General features: G+C 40.4%; 1 long non-coding RNA gene across 1 annotated transcript in view; it reads left to right on the top strand.

The window, feature by feature from the left end:
- LOC138842550 (uncharacterized) overlaps nt 1-18990 on the top strand; it is a 38186-nt gene that overhangs the window by 3451 nt on the left and 15745 nt on the right. The window contains exons 2-3 of the long non-coding RNA XR_011377230.1: nt 9297-9337; nt 9572-9669. This is a non-coding gene — a long non-coding RNA (uncharacterized lncRNA). The remainder of the gene's footprint in view (nt 1-9296; nt 9338-9571; nt 9670-18990) is intronic.

Genomic DNA, 18990 nt, shown 5'->3' with positions numbered 1-18990 from the left:
TAATTCTTTTGAACTGTGGGGGACAGGAACTGTTCCTAGATGTCTGGTACCTGGCCTTGGGTTGATTTAGGGCAGGGGAAATATTGACATGTTGTGTGGGATTAGATAAAGGAGGTGGCTGTGGATATGAACTCGAGATTGGTTGGAGAGTTTGTAATATGACTTGCATGCTCACAAAAGCAGGATTGTAGGGGAGATGTAAACAACCTTCGTTATTAATTTGGCCCTGTGGTTAACAGATGTCAAAAGGCTAAATACAGAATCTAAGAAAACACAAAACAATTGGCTCTGTGGTTATCTGGCATCACTTTAAGAAACTTTGGGGTGATTATAAGGAGACTTTTATGGAGTAAGGCATAGGATGTCCTAAACGATACAGGAAACATTTTATTATGAAAGTAGAAAGAAGGAACACAGGTAGAAGTATAAGGAGTGCTTCTAGGTCAGTCCATAATTGACTGGAAAAACTGGTTTTCCATTTATATGGCATTAGGCAAGAAAATAGATCTGAAATTTCAGGAGTCTCTAATAATATTTTGGTGGAGTTGTACAGTATGTTAAAAGTATGAGTGACAATAACGTCTTGGTGTATTTCTTGGGTCAGGCAGTTATGTTGTGGGAGGGTATGAGCTGATAATTTAGCAAAGTATATGTAAAGATTAGTGGTATTGTGTGTAACCAAGGGGAAGGAGAGGTCATGTTCGAGATGCAGAGCACAAGTAGGACACAGCACTGGGGAGTGAGTGGTCCTCTCCCCAAGGGGTCAACGGGTTGACTGACATGGGGGAGGTGCCTTCTGGGGAAAGTAATAATCTCTATAAGTTTTAGAATGGCACAGATAGTAATAATCTCCACAAGATTTCCCTTTAGGCATGGGAGTTTAGGGGTGTATGTTTTGGCAGAGAACAAGGGATATACCAAGAGTCACAAGCTAAGCAGACAGCAAGCTCAGAAACAGAATATCTAATATCAAAGGAAGAAAAGCAAAACTGCCCTGTGTCCAGTTTTTACCTTAGGAGAGGCCATCCATGGGCATCACTGGGGTGGAGGTTTCAGTGTCCAGGTGAAGTCATCTCTGGCACAGGAGGGCAAATCATTTCCAAAGGTGAGGTCTTGAGTTGGGGTGATGGCATCTCCAGTGGTGAACTCCTGGGCCAGGGCAATGCCATCTGGGATATGGGACTTGGGATATCCCTTTGAAGTGGGCATCCACTCAGGTTAGTGTGGATCTTAGCATTTGCCACGGTTGGTTGAAACAACGGAGCTTGGAGAATTTGGCCCGTGGATTGTAAACGAATGAAAGTGCCCCAACTTTCTGTAATCAACAGAAAGTGTACAGCTGCACTTGTTTTTTTAGCTTTGTTTATGGTGGAAGTTTGGGTTCAGCTGGGTCCCATATCAGGCAGGCAGCTGCCTGGCCCATGGGACAATCTATAGTTAATGGGTGTCAGCGGAGTATGAGCCTAGATCTGGTCTCCAGCCCTTATGGAATGGAGACAGGATTGAAAATTTGCAGATAGGTTAAAGGCCAGGGGCAACATAAAGACACATTTAGAGGTTTATTTCCTGGGCTGGAATCTTAAAAGGAGTTATTTTAAGAGACCATTAGTTCTCTCAGTTAAACTGGCTATTTAGGTCCTATTAAGGACATGCAGTTCTACTGAATGCCTTGTCCAAGAGCCAAGCATTGTGTATTTTGAAAAGTGAAATGTGTGTCTTGGTTACTACCAGTAACGTCTGTAACCCCAAAGGGAATAAGGAGGGTCCTGACAAGGCCTTGTATTGCGGCCTCAATATAAGTAGAGACATGTGTGATTTTGATTTATATTTTGGGTATCTATGAGGTAAGAGATTCCCAGTCTTCTACCTTGGAAGGGACAGTTTTTACGTAAGAGCCAAATAGTTTATAATAAATGTGAAGGTGGGACCATTTGTTGGCCAGAGCATCTAGTGTGAAGATGACTGCCTAAAGTTTGGCCAACTGTGTTGACCTTTGGGTCCCGTCCTTCATCAGGGACATCCAGGTTAAGGGATGGAAAGCAGCAATATTCCATGAAGCTCCATCACATATGATGGTTAGCAGTGCCATTCGCATCGTCTACAAACAGCATTGCTGTTCACTCAGTTAATGCCAATGGGCTTCTCAGGAAGCCAAGGGGTCTCAGAGTGGGGAGACTTCCTTCAGCACCATGGCATCTGGCAAGGGACTGAAGACAGGGGAAGCCACCCCCAACCCCCTGGAGGTGGAATATGCCAGAGGGCCCATGTTTGGTTCCATCCTGTCTTAGGGAGGACTCTGTAGCTGTGCTGAGCTTGTGGGATGCAGTGTCCATGACCCAAAGCATAATGGGTAGCTGCGTACAGAGGGTCACGGTCTTGGGGGTCTGTGATAGCCTCTAGTTCCAGGAGAGTCCAGGATGTAGCCTGCTATTTGTTGTTTTAATAGTGTACAGCATGAGGCTAAGACGGGTAGTTTCTTGAATCACAAACTCTTGGGCAACTTACGGCCATCAAAAGTGGTGTAGATACAGATGAACCTATTTGTAAAGCAGAAATAGAGACACAGACGTAGAGAACAAACATATGGACACCAAGGGAGGAGGCAGGGGTGGGATGAATTGGGAGACTGGCATTGACATATATATACAACTACGTATAAAATAGATAACTAATGAGAACCTACTGTATAGCACAAGGAACTCTACTCATTGCTCTGTAGTGACCTAAATGGGAAGGAAATCCAAAAAAGAGGTGATATATGTATACATAGAGCTGATTCACTTTGCTGTACAGTAGAAACTAACACAGCAAAGTTTACAGCATCATAAAGCAAATATACTCCATTTTTTTTAAAAAAAGTGGTGTAGAGACACCAGGAGACATGAGAAGAGGTTGCCAAAGACTATAGTGAAGGAGTTTCTGAGGGCACTAATGGAAGTGTCTGCTGATTTGGAAGTAAAATTTGTAAATACACTGCCACCGGACGCAAAAAGGACTAAAAAATGTTGAACTTACATGTCCGTAAAGAGTGTGTTAAATGAGTCTCATTGGAGGAGGATGTCATCAATATAATGCCATACCTGTGCTCCTGGAGAAAGGTGAACACAGTGAAGATCGTGTTGCAAAGATTCTATGTGGTGGCAAAACTGTTGAGGTACCCATGCCTGGAAAAGGTATCTTGTGTCCTTTCAGAAGTGAAGGCAAACTGCAGCTGAAAGGCTGTTGAAACAGGCATGCAAGAGAATGTTTTTAACCAAATTTATAAGAGCAAAATATTTACTAGTTGGATAGAGTCCGTAATTTTAATAGTATCAGATATTGGGTATGGGGGCCCTAATAGCTGGGAACAGAGCATTAATGTTGTAGTAATCCACCATGAGGCACCTGTTATGGACTGAATGTTTGTGTCCTCCCTAGATTTACAATGTTGAAGCCACAACCGTCAATATGACTGTACTTGGAGATAGGGCCTTTATGAAGGTAACTAAGGTTAAATGAGGGCGTAAGGGTGGGCCCCTAATCCAAAAGGACTGGTGAATTTAGAAGAAAAGGAAGAGAGAAATACCTCTTCCTCTGTCTACCATGTGCAGCCATGGCAAGAAGGCTGCTATCTACAAGCCAGAAAGAGAGGCCTCACCAGAAATTGAGTCAGCCAGCACCTTAACGCTTGACTTCCCAGCCTCTAGAATTTTTTTTTAAAATTTATTTATTTTTGGCTGCGTTGGGTCTTTGTTGCTGCGCGTGGGCTTTCTCTAGCTGCGGCGAGCAGGGGCTACCTTTTCTTATGGTACATGGGCTTCTCATTGTGGTGGCTTCTCTTGTTGCGGAGCACAGGCTCTAGGCACGCAGGTTTCAGTAGTTGTGGCACATGGGCTCAGTAGTTGTAACTCACGGGCTTAGTTGCTCCACGGCATGTGGTATCTTCCTGGACCAGGGCTCAAACCCGTGTCCCCTGCATTGGCACCAGCCTCTAGAATTTTGAGAAAATAATTTTCTGTTGTTTAAGTCACCCAGTCTGTGGTATTTTGTCTTGACAACCCAAGCTAACTAGTACAGCATCCTTTATTTTTTCCCAGCAGAAACAGGCAAAGTTGGGCCATCAAACGGAAAAGCAGTGGGAACAATCACATCTTTATTAATTAGGTTTTATATAATAAGTTTTAATCCTTGAAGGCCCTCTTTTAACTTACAATGGGCCATATTAACTATTTTAACTAAGGGGTCTGTGGAGTTCCATTGTATCAAGCCAATTTGTAATGGCCAAAGATTTAATTTTAATTCAGTATTCATTGTGTTAGAGTGTGTGTGCCCAACGTGAGACATTTTTAGAGCAATAGGTATTATGACTATGGGAAACTTGGGTAAGGCTGTAGTTAAAGGCTATTTTTTTCTCTATTTTATGTTTAGTTCCTTTTCTAAGATTATAGGGGGTACAATGTTTAAATTTAGTGGGATCCCCAGGTATAACTATAATTTGAGCCCCAGTATTGATTAAGTCTATAAAGTTGTCTCAGTTGATACCTTTTAGCAAATGCTAAAGTTAAATTAGAACCAAGGCTGCAGAGGCACAAAAGCCAATCAGCACCCTTTTTTATCTTTTTGTGATAAATTCTTCTAATATATACATTTTTACATATAAATTTTCGAATTCCAATTGAGTCAAATTAAAGACCTGTTTTAATTTAGTTAGATATCATATATACATATATATCTATTATGTATTAGTTAAAATATTTATTTATATATATATATATATATATATACAAAAATATTTTAGTAATCTTTAATTTTCTCCTCCTGTTGTCTAGGGTTTTGTTTTCTTTTCTCTATTCCCTGCTCACCCTTTTTTCTTCTGTTTTAGGCTTTTAGCTCCCTGAAGCCAGTGGGTTTTAGTTTCTGCTTTAAGGGGAAAGAGGGAGGGAAAGGGCCCAGTGCCTCTAGACAGCAGCCTCCTCTGTCCCCTTCTCAACATCCCCTACTTTTTTCCCCTCTTAAACAAAATCTTTTAGAACAGCTGAACAGCTGTATCTTTAGGTGGATAAAGTCCCACTTGTCACGTTTTTCTTTGTCTCCTGTCTCTGACCATTTCCCCCACTTTTTTTGAGTGTTTACCTGATAAACTCCTGGTTTGAATAATTCCAGCAGAATTTGGGGTTTAGGGGCTGTCCCTAGATGCCTGGTAACTGGCCCTGGGTTGACTCAAGGAAGGGGAAATAGTGACATGGTGTGTGGGATTACATAAAGGAAGTAGTTGTGGGAATGGATCCGGGATTAGTTGGAGGATTTGTTATACAACTTTACCTGTTCATGAAAGCAGGATCCCAGGGCAGATGTAAACAACTTTGGCTGTCAGTTTGGCCCTGTGGTTAATAGACATTAAATAGACAAATACAGAATCTAAGGAAACAGAGCAGCCCCTCTTCACCTTGCAGCATTTTCCAATTGGCCAGTGCTGGGAGCCATGTGCGGCCTCAGCTATACACGTGTTAGGCATAAAACAGCAGCTTCCAGGCATGAAAGAGCCAAAAAACCAAAAACAACAAAAGAGCACCTTTTGCAGTAGACATCTGCTGCTTTCAGCTGCGACGGACCTTCCATTCATAGCACCTTGATATCCCTTTGGAGAACCACCCTGCTTCCCAATTCCTGGTCCAGGTGACTCACGCCATTGTCGGACTGACTTCTCTCAGCCTAGGTATCCAGAGGTGGTCATGTGACTTGGGCCTGGCCAATCAGCATCACCCTCCCATCCTGGCCTCAGTGATTGGTTCACAGATGGGTCTGTGATTCCAGCTAGTCCAATGGCAGCTCTCCCTAAGACTTTCGCTAGGGTTCACTGGGAACATGGCCGGTGTGCCTTATTTGGTGGAGTTATCGAACTGTCAGGATGTCATCCTGAAGCTGGGACTGGGAGGGAAGCACCATGTGGAAGAGGGGTGGATGCTAGCCTGAGGGTGAAGCCACCACAGAGGAGAGTGCAGCAAGACTGGGAAAGAAGCTGGGTTGTGATATGATTGTCTGAGGCCCTGGATGCTGCCGTGCTATCAGCCATGGACTTTTCAGTTACACGAGCTGACAAATTCCCTTTCATGTTTGAAAAAAAAAAAATTGCAAAATAGTAGGCATAGTATACTACTGTTTATGTAGAAAAGGAGGGGGAAATTGTGTTTATATGTATCTGCTTGTGTATGCATTTGAACTTTTCTGATAAGCAAGAAACTAATAATCATGGATACCTGTTGGGGAATGGAAACTGGTGGATGGGGGAAGAAGTCATGGGAATGACTTCACTATATATCCTTTTATATCTTTTTACATTTGCACATTTGGGATTGTTACTATTCATAGTATTAATTACATAATTTTTAAAATATTTATTTATTTTTGGCTACATTGGGTCTTTGTTTCTGCGTGCGGGCTTTCTCTAGTTGCGGCGAGCGGGGGCTACTCTTCATTGCAGTGCACGGACTGGACTTCTTATCGCAGTGGCTTCTCTTGTTGCAGAGAACGGGCTCTAGGCGCATGGGCTTCAGTAGTTGTGGCACGTGGGCTCAGTAGTTGTGGCAAGTGGGCTCAGTAGTTGTGGCCCACGGGCTTAGTTGCTCCCCAGCATGTGGGATCTTCCTGGACCAGGACACGAACCCATGTCTCCTGCATTGGCAGGCAGATTCTTAACCACTGCGCCACCAGGGAAGTCCTACATAATTTTAAAAATACAAAAAACGAGAGGTTGCAATGGTATTTTATAAGCCTTAGTAAGAACAAATTCTATTATACCAAATACATTAAATTTTCAAAGTATGTAAGATAAGTATATTTACACTCCTAACCACTCAAGAGCAAAGTAAACAGAACAGAGTCAAGAGACCAGGTAGATGGGAAAAGATCTTAATTAAAGTTATGCATAGTCTGTCTTTTGTTGTGTTTGCTAAGAAGATGCAAGAAGCTTTCTGAGATATCCAGTGTTAACTACAAAGTTCTTTCTAGAATATTCAATGTTATCCATAAAGAACTTCTGCTTCTGGGTAGGATGTAGTCAGTATCAGTAGGTCTTCATTTGTGCTGCAACAATTGGGGAAAAAGAAGGATAAATTACAAAAACCATATTTTAAAGGACATCAGAGAGCAGTGGGAGCAGAAAAGGAAGAGCTCATTCCAGGTGAGCTGAGATTGTTGGTCATTTTTTCCTTGGGTCATTTGTGAAGTCTGGGCATAGGCTGAAGATTGAGCTTAGTTTACAGAAACTATTGAGGCCATTCAAGCTGCCATTATAGACTAGAATCTAGATGCGAGGCTCATTTTTCCTATGGGATACTTGCTAAGTGCTGGGGTAGACTAAAGAATGCCGGTGGCCTTTAGAGCTGAAAAGGACAAGGAAAAGGATTCTTCCCTACAGCTTTCAGAAGGAACCCACCCTGCTGACACCTTGACTTTAGCCCAGTGAGACTGATTTTGGACTTCTGACCTCCACAGCTGTAAGATAACAAATCAGTGTTGTCTGAGCCCCCTAAATTTGTGGTAATTTATTATAGCAGTAGTAGGAAACTAATACAACAGGACAATGTGACTGATAATCAAGAGAAAAAAAAATGAGGCAATAAAAGCAGACCCATACCCGATCTGGATGTCAAGGACTTTAACAATTTAAGGGAATGTAAACTGGTGCAGCCACTATGGAAAACAGTATGGAAGTTCCTCCAAAAACTAAAAATAGATTTGCCATATGATTCTGCAATTACTCTCTTGGGCATATATCCAGAAAAAATATATAATTCAAAAAAATATATGTACCCCAATGTTAATTGCAGCACTATTTACAATAGCCAAGACATGGAAGCAACCTAAATGTCCATCGACAGATGAATGGATAAAGAAGATGTGGTATATATATACAATGGAATATTACTCAGCCATAAAAAAGAATGAAATAATGCAATTTGCAGAAACATGGATGGACCTGGAGATTATCATACTAAGTGAAGTAAGTCAGAAAGAGAAAGACAAATAGCATATGATATCACTTATATGTGGAACGTCAAATATGACACAAATGAACTTTTATTAAATAGAAACAGGCTCACAGACATAGAGGGCAAACATGAGTTTGCTCATGAGGTTGCTCATGAGTGAGGGGAGGGTAGGAGAGGGATGGATTGGGAGTTTGGGGTTAGCAGATGCAAACTATTATACAGAATGGATAAACATCAAGATCCTACTGTGTACCACAGGGAACTATATTCAATATCCTGTGATAAACCATGATGGAAGCGAATATGAAAAAGAATGTATATATATGTATAACAGAATCACTTTTCTGTACAGTAGAAATTAACACGTAAGTCAACTATACTTCAATAAAATAAAATTTAAAAATAAAGTAACCATTTAAATATGTTAAAGAGGGCTTCCCTGGTGGTGCAGTGGTTGAGAGTCTGCCTGCCGATGCAGGGGACATGGGTTCGTGTCCCGGTCCGGGAAGATCCCACATGCCACCGAGTGGCTGGGCCCGTGAGCCATGGCCGCTGAGCCTGCACGTCCAGAGCCTGTGCTCTGCAACGGGAGAGGCCACAACAGTGAGAGGCCCGCATACTGCAAAAAAAAAAAAAAAAAGTAATAATAATAATAAATAAATAAAATAAATAAATATGTTAAAGACAGTACTAGGAACAATGAACAAATGGTGACAAAATGTGGAATTTCAACAGAGAATTAGAATATATAAAAGCAAAATGAACATTCTAGGATGAACAGATAGAATATCTGAAAGGAAGCATTCAGATGGGCTGAGCAGCAGACTAGACACAGCAGAGGCAAGAGATTAATAAACTTGAAGATGGGCCAATAGAAAATACCCAAACTAAAGTACAGAAAGATAAAGGAATAGAAAGAACAATGTTAACTACAAAGTTTTTGTTTGATGTCTCCCCAGAATACAATATTTAGCCAAGAAGATTATTCATTTCCTCTTAGAATGTTTGTTGTAGCAGATATAAGGAAATTTGTTTATTTAAATTGTAAGTAAGCTCACTTTGTAAATCATATTGCTGATTAGACTCTTGGATCTAGTTTTCTCCCACGGATTGCAAGTAATACAAAGTAAAGCTTCTAGTGGGTTTGAATCTAAAAACCACAATCATTGTTTACCGCTGAAATTCAGCTTCCACGTTTGTAAAATGGAGGTAATAATATATATCTCATAGCTCTAGTATGAGGATTAAGTGACATAAGGCCCTTTGCATAATAATCCCTGGCACAGAGTAAATGTACATTTTTATTATCATTTTTTCCTCACGCAGGTACATCTGTATGTCAGAAGAACCATCAGAGGGAGTATGAGGTAATGGACTTTCATTCAATAAGATGAGCTTAAATGAAATAATGGATGTAAAGTTCTCCATAAAGAGATATAATGGTGCCCTTTACTATTATAGCAGGAATCTCAGTTTACTAACTCAGATGTACCATAAATAGTATTTTATTTTTATATAATAATTTATTTTTTGAGCTCCCAATCAGCTAGAGTGGCAGCAAGTTAATCTTGGTAATTTGAGGTTTCTTTCCTTTCTGCTAGATGGCGTCTAAGTTCTAGGGGCTCACATTGTGCAAGGTATGGGTTGGATCTTCCCTCATCAGTCACAGAGGAGTACCTTGTTCCTGCACCTACTTCAGGTCAGTGGACTCTGTCCTCAACTTCCATTCCCAGTTTGGGGGCCATGGGAATCTTTCTGCTGCTTCATTGCCAAACAAGGGCATGGAAATATTGGAGAGGCTGGGACATGGCTTGCCTGGACACCCTAGACAGTAGTGCCATCTCTACGATCATGTTCCCAGGGATGCTGCCCAGGAAGCAGGGCCCCAGGCCTTTCTTTCTTGAACCCACTTCATCACTGCTATTAGAAATCAATTTTTCATTTCTCTTTCTCCCTGCTTAAGGGGCTTTTATCCAGTCTCCTTAGAGAACGCTACCTTCTTAATAGGCTTAGGTTTTTGGAATTATTTTTTTGGAACTATTGTTTTTCTATTTTCATTACCACTTCATCTCTCCTCTGAACCAATAAACACAGAACTGGCTTAAGTGGATGAAGAGGAGGGGAAAGGAGGATAACAGAAAGAAATAAAAGTATATCAGGTGAGGAAGGGGTCCAGCTATGATATAATCCATGGGACCAGATTAGCCTTCTTGCCATAAACAACAATAAAACTGGACAAAAATATGTGAGCAACCATTCTCAGGTATTGGATAATAGGCAGTACATCACAGTGATCCTTGAGAGAAGGGGAACTCATGAGATGTGCCCCAAATCATTTTGGCTTTCTGCTGGGGAACAGTTTTCCAACCACAGCACAACAAGCTAGAGTTCTAGCAGAGTAGGGCTGACTTGCTGTGTGGAAGAGGCAGAGATCAGAGCTCAGGGCTCTGAAGCAGCTGCAATCTACAGGTCATGGCACTGGAGAGGATGCAGCTGCATGTGTGGGAGGCAAAAATCTATGTGGGAGGTCCCCTGTGAATCTTTGGCTCAGGGCCGGGATGCACATGTATAGGGGAAGACCACCCAAGGCTTTCCACAGAGAGGCTGCTACAGAGTTGAGGGTAAAATAGATACCAGAAGTCAAGCAGATAACAGAATCTAGAGCCTCTACAATGTATCATCCACAGTGTCCATTAAACAATCTAAAATTCCTACATATGTAAAAACAACAACAAGGAAATGTGACCCTTAGTAAAGACAACCACAACAAAGTGTCAAGAGTCAATAGAAACTGACCTCAAGATGGTCCAGATGTTGGATTTAGCAAAGACTTTAAGGAAATTATTATAAATATGTTCAAAAATCTAAAAGAATATGTGTTCAAAGAATTAAAAGAAAATATGGTCATAATGAGTGAAGTAATGGGAAATGAAGCCCAAAAGTATGCAGCGGGTAAGGGGATCTAGGGATATTTCAAACTGCTTTTGCCCAATCCTCATTATTTTATGACGTCACTCCTTTACTCCCAACTCCAGAGATACCTGGTTCTGTCAGTGGTTGTGCCTTTTAAAGATTCTGTGGTATAAACTGGGATGGTTTTCACTTTTGCCCACTACTGGCTCAGGAAATGTCTCTTCTTGGATCTGCTAAAAGTCAACATTTCTCTTCTGCTGTCTGGCTTCCAAAATTTTGTTAGTGCTGTCTCCTCTGTTCTCTCATTTTTGTAGATTTATTGTAGTTTTAAAAAAATCACTTTAGTAGGTTTTAGTAGGAGTTTTAGAGGGAATGAATCTAGATGTGCATGTTTAATCCATATTTTCAGCCAGAACTCCTGTACTAATTCTTAAAAGTGATTTAAATAAAATAACATTTCCTGGAAACTGTTCTCATCCAATATATTAACAGAATTCTGTTGGCCTCCTCACTAAAAGGCCCAAATGAGATTTCTTAATCTCCCTTTCTTCGTGTGCCCTCAAGGGCCACAAAGCCTCTAAAATAAATTACAGTTATGCCTGTCGTAAGCCCATTAGTTGGACATGACAAATCAGTAAAAAAGAGATACTCATTTTCTTCTATGGAAGTAGCTTTCCTCAAGGGACCTGGGCTCACCACAATCTCACAAATGCATACCTTCTTGGACATGTCTGGCTTTTGCCGACAGTAAATATTAAATTATACCTCAAATATAAAACCTCTACTGCATCTAATTCAAGCTAACCCCATTAAATGATTACCTAGGTCTTAAAATCTAAAAGGCTTTTTCTTCCCTTAAACAAGTCCTGTCAGCCCCAACATTAGGTACCCTTGCTTCTAGTAAGCACGTCACTCTTTTTTGCCATTAAAAAAGCAATATTTACCTTTGCTGTACAAAGACTGGTGGAGACAACTCCCCGTTGCCTATTATAATTCTCTTTGCACCGGATGTGCCTCCAGCCTGTGTTCTGTGGCTAGGACATCTATCTCATTAGAGCCTTCTTCTGTTTTTGTCTTGGCTGCCCTCTGAATGGGGAGGGGGCTGCTCCTCTTCAGGTATAGCACTCTTTCTAAAAGCCAAAATACAATTCCTATCTACAGTCCAAGTATATTAGTATTAAATTTTACTCATCTTGGATGGTCATATTACCCTTACACATTGTCCCCAGGTAAACCCAGCATCTTCACTTTCAACTCCAACATACTAAAAACCTCTTATCTGTCTTCCCGTTTTTGCACACACCCTTGTTTGCCTTCATACAACCTTTTTCCAACTCTTTTTGTTAACAGAATCTTGATTTCTTGCAGATGTCTATACACATCTCCCCTCCCCTAGAAGCTGACACTGTCCCTGGTTCAGGGGCAAATCTTGATTAACTGGGTACCATTCCCCTGAGCGGAGACTGGTCCAGTATGGATATAGTTCTGCCAGTGAGTCATGGGGAAAAATCTCCTGGGGAGGCTTCTGAGAAAAGTTTCTTCATTCCCCAAAATAGACCCCCCACAGAGTCTTTCTCTTTTGCTGATCACGTTGGGCCTGAGTGTGGCACCTAGAGCTGCAGCCAACTTCTTGTGACTGTGACAGAATCTAGCCTGAGGAGGGCAGAGGAGAAAGATGGAGGGACTTTGGGTCCTCCATAACATCTCTTAATACACCAACCATGGAGCTGCCCCACCTCAGGAAATCTTGTTAAATACTCTTAATTTTTTAAAGACAAATTGAAGTTGTGTACTAGATGCTTTTTCATTTCGCCCTCCAGATTCACTCTCCACACCTCTCTGTGAACCAGGAGGTTGGATTTGGTCAATGACATGCATCAGCAGTAGATCAAAGGGTGGGAGTAGAGAGCCAGGTCATGGTTCAATAGTGGCTGCATCCTTTACCAAGGCCATATTTCTGAGGTTCTAATAGCCACTCCTTCCCTTTGCCCTCTCAAGCATGGGGGTAGCTTTACTCTGTTGCCAGTTAGTTCCATGAACCGTGCCCATACTTTTGTAAATAATCCCTCCATCAACCTCTGTGAAATGTCCCCTTTTTTTCCCTTCTAGTTTCATTGAGATATAATTGACATATGGCACTGTATAAGTTTAAAGTGTAAAGCATAGTGATTTGATTTACATACATCATGAAGTGATTGTCACAATAAGTTTAGGAAACATCCATCCTCTCATATAGGTACAAAATTAAAGAAATTAAATTAAAATTAAATTAAAAAAAATTTTTTTTCCCTGTGATGAGAACACATAGAATTTACTCCTTTAACAACTTTCATAGATAACATACAGCAGTGTTCATTACATTTCTTGTGTTGTACATTACATCCCTAGTACTTATCTTTTAACTAAAAGTTTGGACCTTTTGACTGCCTTCATTTTCCCCTCCCCCCACACCTTGCCTCTGGTAACCACAAATCTGATCCCTTTTTCTGAGTTTGTTTGTTTTTGAAATATAATTGATCTACAACACTGTGTTAGCTGCTGGTACACAGCATAGTGATTCAATATGAAATGTCCCCTTTTGAGTGTGCCATCTCTTTTCTGCCAAAACCCTGACTGATACACTGGGTTTTCAACAGATGTGGTTACTGCCCACTTGACTGAACCTGTACTGGTCTCAGACATCTTACTGTCATCTTTTACACAGATGGATCTGTTCATTGGTTTCAGTGTTTGTAAGGTAAAGTAATGTTCCTCTTTGGTGTCTGACATCTGCATAGGTGATGAATTGATTGCTTTCTTCAAAACACATACCCTTCAAACAGATCTGCCAATATTTTTACTGGTTCCAGATGACTTTTGGGTCGTTCATATTTATGGCCAACTGGAAAACAGTGAAGTGAAATAAGTCCCCAGATGTCTTTAGATTAATGACTTTTCATGTCTTATAACTATCTTCTAAAGAAGCCTTATGAGATACTCCAGCTAAAAATGCTTTGGCTACTGCAATCATTTTCTCTCTTCTCAGGCCATGGCTTTACCTTCCTCACCCATCAATTAGGCTCCTCTGACAACTTTACCTTTCTTGAATGTTGCTCTGCTCCAAAACCAGGCCCCAAATTTAGGGGAAAATCTGTAGTGTCCAAATGGTCTTCAGCCAGATCACCTTAGGTATTCCCCAGATGGCCACTTGAGGGCGCCGAAGGATCTTCTTCACTTTACTCACATGATGGGTGGGATGGCTCATGTGAATTAAGCTGGGTATGATAAAGGAAGTCTGATAAAAGCTATCGATGTGTTCCAACATGTTCCACCGTGGGTCATAGTACTGTCATGCCGGACACTTTTTAAGCATATAATGGTGGGGCACAATCCACAACAGGATTATTTTGTTTAATTTCATCCAGATGAAGAAATACTGATCACATAAATAGAAATGTATGTTCACAAGATATATAGAAATATCACCAAATGCAAAATATAATATACTACCATCATCAAAGAGCTGTGAAAAGTTTTCACACTCTGATTTGAAATACTGCTACCCTTTAATATAATGCGACACACACTTTATAGGTCAAACTGGAAGTCTCTCAGAAACAGCAAGAATTTCACTGTTGACTTTCACTGTAGATTCATCAAGCGGGTAAAATGACAAAATAGAATTTTGAAAACGAAGTTGGCCAAGATATATGCAGAAACCTGAATCAAATGGCCTAGATCTTGCCCTTGGTTCTTGCAAGTATAAGTTATCAAAGAGACAAGACTTTCTCATCTTGAAATATTAATGGGTTGGCCCATGAAATTTCCCACTATGCTCCCAGAGGCACCGACTTAAAAGAAATTGTGTATTAACTGACATTCTACTAAAGTAGTACAAAGCACTTTTTTTAAGTATGTCAAGGCCTTCCGTTCATAACAGTCCTACCATAGCAAATGCTGTTGATGCCTCACCTATATCCCCTTTGATCCCTCTGATTCGGATTCAAATTCTGATGTGTTTTTTTCCTACACACCAAGAAATTCTCCCACACCAGCTGTGTGTCCTATAATTCAACTCAATTTTGATACTACCTACCTGGACATAGATAACCACAGGTTAAGGTTTAATCCTACCAGACTGCTCCCCACCCCAGATGCCAGTCACAATTTCAGGTTGTCACCTGGGTTTCTGCCCAACCACGATAGATTGGAGGTTCCTATGACCTGCTCCTTGTATGTCATTAATTTGCTAGAGCAGCTCACAGAACACAGAGAAACATTTTACTTAGTAGATTACCAGTTTATTATAAAAGGGTATAACTCGGGAACAGCCAGATAGAAGAGATGCACAGGGCAAAATATGTGGGAAGGGTGCAGAGCTTCCATGCCCTCTCTGAGCACCTCTCTCCCCGAATTTCAACCTGGACGCTCTCCAAACCCTGTACTTTGGGGTTTTTATGGAGGCTTCATTACCTAGGCATCATTGATTAAATTATTAACGATTGGTGATTGAACTCAATCTCCAGTCCCTCTACCCTCCTTGGAGGTGAGGGGGTGGGACTGAAAGTTCCAACCCTCTAATGACATGGTTTGTTCCCCTGGCAACCAGCTCATCCTTAGGTGACCCAGCAGCTTCCCAAGTCACCTCATTAACATAACTTTATTTTTTATAAATTTATTTATTTTTGGCTGCATTGGGTTTTCATTGCTGTGCATGGGCTTTCTCTAGTTGGGGAGAGTGGGGGCTACTCTTCTTTTTTTTGGGGGGGGCTACTCTTCTTTGTGGCGCGCGGGCTTCTCATTGTGGTGGCTTCGTGGGCTTCAATAGTTGTGGCATGTGGGCTCAGTAGTTGTGGCTCGCGGGCTCTAGAGCACAGGCTCAGTAGCTATGGCACACGGACTTAGTTGCTCTGAGGCATGTGGGATCTTCCCGGACCAGGGCTCGAACCCGTGTCCCTTGCATTGGCAGGTGGATTCTTAACCACTGCGCCACCAGGGAAGTCCCATTAACATAACTTTAAAAGGCACCTTTATTGCTTTCATCACATAGGAAATCCCAAGGATTTTGGGAGCTCTATGCCAGGGTCAGGGACAAAGACCAAATATATATTTCTCATTATAAATCACAATAACACAATCCCTTTCGCCATTTCCATTTTGTCATCCTCCAGCTTCTGTGCCCTGGGTTTCTAGTGGTTTATAACTGTGACTTTGTTCAGAGGCTCTCCCTTGGGCTGCTGGGGCTACTTTGCACACCAGTACGCAAAGGGAACTGGAATTGCCTGGGAGTTTGTGTACCCCTCCTCCCTGGATCTGTGGCTACTGACTGGTTCAGGAGTATGGAAGCCCAGGTCCCTTGTTTAAGGAGGGATGAACTACAAGGTGTAATTTACCCTTCAGAGCTCCCCTCTGGATCAGGCTGAGGTTGGGGCTTGGCCAACATCATACTCTTCCTGGCTTCTTACCTTTCTATACTTCTTTTCCCCATTCCTTTCCTTGTTTCTCCCTAGATCACTTCCTTAATAAATCATTTGCACATGATTCCTGTTTCAACATGTGCTTTTAGGAACCCAACTTAAGAAAGCAACCATCCCTGATAAACCATGCTGCCATGTAAGGCTGGGATACACATCAAAGTTTACCAGCAAAAAAAGTCACAGAAACATTGCTAAAAGGCTTTGAATTCATTACTGCAAAAAGAATTCTGCTTCAGTTAGGCAGGGAGGGGAGTGTAGAGGCAGAGTAATGGTTCTCACAGCTTTGCTCCTGACAAAGATACAGGAACTGCCTGGGAAATGTGCTCTCTGCAGCCATTTGTGATTTGGGAGGAGCAGTCACAGGGGCTGTTGGTTGTGACTGTCCTTCCTGATTCCTATGGAATGGTCCAGGGTCTCTGTTTTAACTTCCTATTCAGTAAAAGATTTGCAACCCCAAAACAAAGATATTTTGCCCATCCAAACAGGTTTTTAAAAACCCAGTGTCTCCTGAACTATTGGCCATTCATAGTAACTATAATTTTATCACTCATCATCTCACCAGAAAGAGAAAACAATGCTTTTCTTTGACTGACATACCAACATACTAAGGACTTGTGCATCTTTTCTTGTTGGTTCCCCACAGTTCCTCCTGGAAGCCATGACATGAAATATAGACATTTGCAGATAAGCAAAAACTGAGAGTATTCATCCTTAGCAGACTTGTAGTACAAGCACTAAATGTTGCTCATCAGGCTAAAGGGCAAGGATATCAGACAGAAACTTGGATCTACAAGTAGGAATGAAAAGCATCATACATGGGTAACAATAAAAGATGATTTTTTTCTTATAATTCCTTTAAAAGACAACTATTTAAAGCAATAGTAATAATATATAGTTTATTACAGGCTTTAAAACATGTGAAAGTAAAATATATGACTATAATAGCACAAGGACAGGGAGGGTAATAGAATTATTCTCTTTTTAGGTAATGAATTTTATGGGAATTGGTATAAATTAATTAGAAGCAGAATGTAATGAATTAAGAATGTATATTGTAATCCCCTAGAGCTAAACTGATAATATTATACAAAAAGGTGGAGCTAAAAAGCAAATAGCGGAAATAAAATAAACTACTAAAAATATCTGATTAATTAAAGACAGAAAAGAACAGAAGAACAAAAAACAGGTAGGACAAATATAAAACAAATAGCAAGATGGTAGATTTAAACCAAAGCATGTTAACAATTACATTATATGTAAATGAACTAAACACTTCAACTAAAAGGCAGAGATTATCAAATTGGATAAAAATGACCCAAATCTCTGCTGTCTTAAGAGATATACTCTTTAAACATATGGACACTGATAAAGCAAAAGTAAAAGGATGGAAAAATACATTATGCATATATAATACAGGTAATAAGATGAAATATAAACAAAAATAAGAACACACAGAAAACTGGTGGGGTCATGTTAATATCAGACAAAGTAGGCTTCAAGATGTGGCATACTACTAGACATAAAGAGAGAAAAAATTTCATATTGATTAAAGGGGCAGTCCATCAAGAAGATTTAACAATCCTAAATACATGCACTTAGTAACTATGTTAATTTGCTAGCACTGCCGTAGCAAAGTACCTCAGATTGGGTGGCTTAAACAACAAAATTTATTTTCTCACAGTTCTGGAGGCTGGGTGTGTGATATCCTGGTGTTGGCAGTGTTGGTTCCCTCTGAGGGCTGTATTCCGTGTGTCTCCACATTGTCTTCCTTCTGTCCATGTCTGTGTCTAGAACACTATGCCCAATAACTGCAGAATACAGATGTTTCTTTTCAAGGACACATGGAACATTCCCCAAGATAGACCATATGCTGGACCATAACATAAATAAATATTAAAGGACTGACATCTTATGGAGTATATTCTAAAAGAAATCTAGAAAAACCCCAAGTATTGTATTTGGAAATTAAACAACACACTACTAAACAACTCATGAGTCAAAGAAAATATCATAAGAGAAATTTTAAGATATCTTAAACTGAAAGATAATGATAGCACAACATATCAAAATATGTGGGTTGTAGGTAAAGCTATGTCTAGAGGGAAATTTATTGCTTTAAATGCTTATATTACAGAAGAAGAAAAGGTTTGAACAATAATCTAACTTTCCAACTTAAGTAGCTAGAAAAAGAACAAATTAAATCCAAAGTAACAGGAAGAGATTGACATAAACACACTACTATATATATGAAATAGATAACTAATACAGACCTACTGTATGGCACAGGAAACTCTACTCAGTACTCTATAATGGCCTATATGGGAAAAGAATCTAAAAAAGAGTGGATAAAAAAATACATAAATAAAAAAGAGTGGATATATGTATATGTATAACTGATTCACTTCGCTACACACCTGAAACTAACACAACATTGTAAATCAACTATACTCCAAGAAAAAGAAAAAAGAAAAAAACACAAAGTAACAGGAAGAAAAGAAATAATAAAAACAAGAGCAGAAATCAGTGAAAGAGAAAGCCAACAAAAAAATAGAGAAAACCTAAAGTTGGTTCTTTGAAAAGATTAATAAAACCGATAAAATTGGCAAGACTTAGAAATAAAGAGAATGAGAGGGAAAATAAAAGTGAGACCA

The sequence above is a fragment of the Globicephala melas genome, chromosome 2 (genome assembly GCF_963455315.2).
Source record: "Globicephala melas chromosome 2, mGloMel1.2, whole genome shotgun sequence".
Classification (NCBI taxonomy): domain Eukaryota; kingdom Metazoa; phylum Chordata; class Mammalia; order Artiodactyla; family Delphinidae; genus Globicephala; species Globicephala melas.
This window is presented reverse-complemented; position numbering and strand designations above follow the sequence as displayed.